The following is a 5,342-nucleotide window of genomic DNA, read 5'->3' on the forward strand; positions in this document are numbered from 1 at the left end:
GTAGCTATTTTGCAGCCTTATGGAGTCAACCGAAGGCAGACCCGCAGTATGTGTTCGAGATCCGGTCTTTCTTTGCATAAATGCCTATTCCTCGCATATTGGTCTGTGTTTTGAAATGTGTTTGTAAGTATTGTCACGTAGTTGTGACGGCGAAGCAAGCGGAACTACTGCAGGCAAGCATGACACCTTTTATTAGGTTAACTTTGCTCAGAGAGAAAAAAACTGATACACAGGGTGCAACGATAGCTTCTAGCACAGCTGTCGGTCGTCGCTAATCTGTTCAGCGGTAAGGCACGTCGGAATTTAGACATGTGTCATAGAAGATTCCAGGTTTATCGTTGGTGGCCTCGTTAGCTCCAGAACAAACTCTACTGTTCTCGTTGCGCGTTGATGCTTATCAGAACGACCTAAAATAAAGGGAATGTTCGACATTCCGGCGCAGCGCGCGCATGGCAGGGCTAAACGTGCAATGGTCGGTTACGTGAAAATGAGAAAAAATGAAGCTCCCAGGGCAATATTCATTACATGTACCTTTAACTTCCACCAGAATATTGTACATGTCGGATGCAAGCAGTGGGGTGATGTGACAGTGCAGTACGTCATCACATTCATTCAATGCAGACTGCATTACTAGCTGCATTCGACTTAAGATAAATTATGCAGAATTCCTTTTTCTTCATGTGTGTGTTTGTGTGTCTGCGTGTCGTCGCGATCGCGTAGCCATCGTCGTTGCCAGTCGTTGCCATCACCCTTGAGGACTAAACCATCGTATGTATACTGATCGCCACACAAGCGCCATCACCATTACCTTGGTGTCATCACAAATACACACGCACGCTCACACGTACACATGATTGCTGGCATGGATGCATGTGTGCCATGAGTGTCCCCTTTACATATGCGGTTGCCTATGAATCACAATGCTTAATTTAAAATTATTATAAGTGCCTTGCCTACCTGAATTAGGTAGTTTCTCTAATTAAACCGGAACACGTTGATAGCTTAAATCTGCGTTTTATGGTAAAGCAACTTTAATTTTCATGGTATCTTTTTTTTTTTTTGCTTTACTTGATATTTATCCGCCATACGCGGGCATTTCGTGCCACAGAGCAACACTAAGTGAACCCAGGCACACGAAGCGGTTACATGAATGAATATATTCACAAACGGCTCTTCGGAATATTGATTCCCGCTGTTCGACAGATTGTCCGAATACCTTAGTTGGTTTAACTGTTGTACACTGCGTTTTTTTTTTGCTGCAAGCTCTGGACTTTGTATTAGCCCCGAGAACGAAGACTGGCGGCGCAGCAGTCGCAACGATGTGACGTCACGGCAAGGACTCCTTGGCTCCGCGGCCGTTGATCGCCTTTTTCTGCGCCCGCCAAGCAGCCGCCCTTTCTCAAAACGGTGGAGGTTACTTTTTTGCGATACAAATCTCGCACAGTAAAACGTGGATGTTTTCACTGCTAGCAAAAGTTCAGTAAGCTGCAGAAAGTTTGAATAATATAGCTTTTAATGGGCGGACCCCCGTCCGAACGGAAGATATTCGTTGTAACAAGCAAGGCATTCGCTGTTTTCACTGCGTATATACTCCAGGAAGTCGGTTCTAAAGAAACATTTACGGTAATAGTTCTAACTTCATGACAACTTAGCGTACACTGCACGGTTAGAACATGGGTCCCGAATAATTACAAATAAAATTAGGACATTGTCAATTCACCAACTACTGCGGTTTGTCGTACAAGTTAAGTCGTCCTCAGCAGATTACCTAGGTTATTTGACAAAGTTGCGTTTTCTGCTACAGGAGACTTCAGATGAATCTGTCTATCATTAAGAATCACTTAATATAACCATAACATTAAACAAAAAAATTGGGGGACGCTTAAGCTCCGCCTTTAAGAGTTGAACGCGATAGCAATATCCTGCCCCTAGTGCGTACTTCGAACACTACGAGTGTTTAACAGAATGCACGCAATAAGGTGTGTGCCTTATGTAATGGGTAGCATGCTTTAAACAAGGAGCAATTATGCGCGAGAACCTTTTTCGAAGCTGCGATGCACCCACTACGTGGTCTTAAGGGAATACGCGCAGTAATTTGTGTGCCTTTTGTAATGGGTGGCTGTCTTTAAACCATCAAGTCGTTATGATATTGACGTGGTGTGACGCCCGATGGCAATGTACGCTTGTACCACGCAATATTACTGCCATGTTACATCTCGTACTGTGACACCTGTATACAGGACGCGTATTTTTGGGAAGCATGAAAGTTACTTTCAGTTCAGCTCCAAGCAGAGGCGTGGCTGTGTGGTAGAACACCTCCTTGCCACGCAGACGGCATGGGTTCGATTCTCACTCGGTCCCAACATTTTTATTTATTTTATTTGCAGCTTTTTCGATTTTTCGGTCACGGACAAGATGATGATTTTTCGCTCACAACCAACGGTGCCGGCGCCGACGCCGACGGCGGAATTTCTGCGATACGAGCTCTTTAACGCTACCGCGTTAATAATGCTGGCTCACAAAACGGTTTAGGAAACACTGAACACTCGTCTGGGATTATGTGGCCATGTACTCCGATCTGCATGGACTGGCGATCCGATCAACCGCCGCGCCACAAGCGGTGATGTTACATTCACCTGGGAGCGCTGCTGATAGCAATCGCTACCAAAACAAACTCCTGAAAGTCGAAATGAGCGTTCTCAACTATTTCGCTGGCGTTCTCGGCGATGTGGCTCAGGTAATGATTAAACGTCCTTCACCTCAATGAGTCAATGACTGGTCTCGCACGTCATGTCCACACACAGGTTGACGATGGTCAGGGGTAATCAAATGCAAGGAAAATAATTTACGAGCAGACTATCTAACTTGATACTTACGAGTGTAATAGTGCGCCGTTGACGATGCGGCACGAAGACACAACCTGACAGCAATAAGAAGTGTCCGCAATTAGCATCAACTCGCTTTTGGCAGTGAAATAAAGCCCCAAAATTATTTCGACAAAAACGTTAAACTAAACAATGTGATGAGTCAGCGAGTACACAAGAAAAACAGGCACTGCTGCAGCGGTATTCTAGGACAAGTGCTTTCGCGATATTTCACGAGCCTCGATACTGCCTGTGTTTTTGTAACTGTACGCAGGGCTTGGTACACCGGAAAAAACACTGTCCTCAGATACGCGCATGCGTCCGATGCAAATAACACCTGTGGAGGTGAAACCATCATATCTCTGAAATAAATCGTCCGTGAACAGCGCATCCTAATAATATAAATATAGTGTCGTACGTGTCAAAACCACGACTTCATTACGAGGCACAGTCTGAAATAATTCTGACCGCCTGGCATTCCTTAGCGTGCTGCTGTACTTAAAATGCATGTTCCTGCTGTTCGACCCCGTCGGAATGCAGCTGCTGTGGCAGAGAATCGACCCCATCCTCGAGGTTAGCAGCGCGACACAACAAACCTAATGAAAGTGTGTGCGATAGAGCGCGGGCACCGTTGGCGATTGTGCTGCGAGCATTATCGATGCTGTTTTCATCATTCATCAGATGTTTGAGACAGGCGAAAAGCGGCCGCAAACAGTAGAACAGATTACGAAGCGAGCGCACGTTATGTAGGCGCGCCACGGCGGGCGTCGAGGAGTCCGTGTCGTGTTGTCAGCCGGGCCTCCCGCCAGGCGGCGCCATCCCAACTTCTCTGGGCTAATACTGTCGCAAAGCGCCACCTCTGTGATTTTGGAACTATTCTCCGATAACCATGTACCTCTGCGCAACGACTGATGCTAATGCATGCAGCACACCTGCATCTCGATATTCAGCCATCCTTGCTCGTGGAAGTGGCCCCGTGCCGAAGCAGGTACACCTTTTTTTAGCGTGTAGAATATTGTGCTCGCACTGGTGTATGCCGCCAGAAAAAATACTCGTAGGAAGAAGCATGACACCGCACCACCGACAGAAATAACAATGGCCAATGGTGTGCGCCATTCATATACTAGTCGAAAGAGCCGACGAGTGGAGTGCTGCGCTGAATGCTGGAAAGGAGTACCTAATATCATAACGCTTATTTAGGTTGTAATCGAGCAGCATCGATCGGACAGACGCAGGGAGCCGATCGAGGTCCACATCAGTGGGAGAGAAGTTGTTGGTCCGAATGAGTTTTTTCCTGCATGTATTGATTGAATACTAAGGTATATAATGTAGCGCGTGTAGAATACAGCAGCCAGAATTATTGGTAGCACAAATGGGCACAGTCATTAGTTATGTTGGCAAAAGAGAGAGAGAGAGAGAAACGAAAGAGAAAAACAGGGAAGTTATCCAAGCAGTGGCTCGGTTGGCTACCCTGCACGTGCGGTGAGGGAAAGGGTAAATAATAGACAAGGTAGAGAGAAAACGACAAGATAAATAAAAACAAGAAAATAAACAGCTTGTGAGAACACGCACAACATGAACTCGAGGTGGTACTTCACAGACACTCGCGAAGCCCCGTCCCCTTCAGGTAGCTGAGTAAGGCTTTTGTGGCCTTGTGCAACCACGAAACCGTGGGCCGAGGTCCCCGGATATTCATTTTGGAAAGAGGAAGAGGTACACGTCTGGGTGAACTCGCAAAATGTGGAGCATAGTGTGATCAAAGTTTATTGAAACTGAGGTGAAAACTGTTGTTATTTGTGGCCGCGAAGCACGCGTTGTCCCCTTGAATGGCAACCACTAAGTTTCTGTTTTTTTATGCTTCTTCTACCATGAAAATGATAATGCATCGATATGTGTGCATAGTATCATAGTCCAAAATTATGCTAGGTGCTGTAAAATAAGGTTTGGGGCTTAAATGAGGCGCCTCAAAAGAATGAGCTGGGGAGATGCTCTGGAATGCCTAAGAACAGACAGGCTTCCTTTACGTATGCAGGTGCTGTTTCTGGTCAGTCACCTGATGCCCTATGTATACGGTCTATATGTGGGTAATGAAGAACATTAGCACATATTGCCAAGACAGACATTATTATTAACTTTTCAATTGAGCGCCTTACTTTTTTACATCTTTTTTCATTTTTTAGCCTGAGAGGTAGAAAGGATGCGGTCCACGCGCTATTCCAAAATGTCCCATTTTCTCCTGGCATAAGATATTTAAAAGAGCAGCAAAAACGCGCGAAAAACACACAACTGTCCTTTGTTATGTAGTTAATCATTCGCAAATATATGTGAAAGCGCCAAAGCAAGTCTTTCGACGTGCGCTGTCATGAATAATGACACTGTGTTTACATAAGGGGTCGTCTGCCCGTTTCCATTATGTATGTATGTATGTATGTATGTATGTATGTATGTATGTATGTATGTATGTATGTATGTATGTAT

Source organism: Rhipicephalus sanguineus, chromosome 3 (genome assembly GCF_013339695.2).
Source record: "Rhipicephalus sanguineus isolate Rsan-2018 chromosome 3, BIME_Rsan_1.4, whole genome shotgun sequence".
Classification (NCBI taxonomy): Eukaryota; Metazoa; Arthropoda; class Arachnida; order Ixodida; family Ixodidae; genus Rhipicephalus; species Rhipicephalus sanguineus.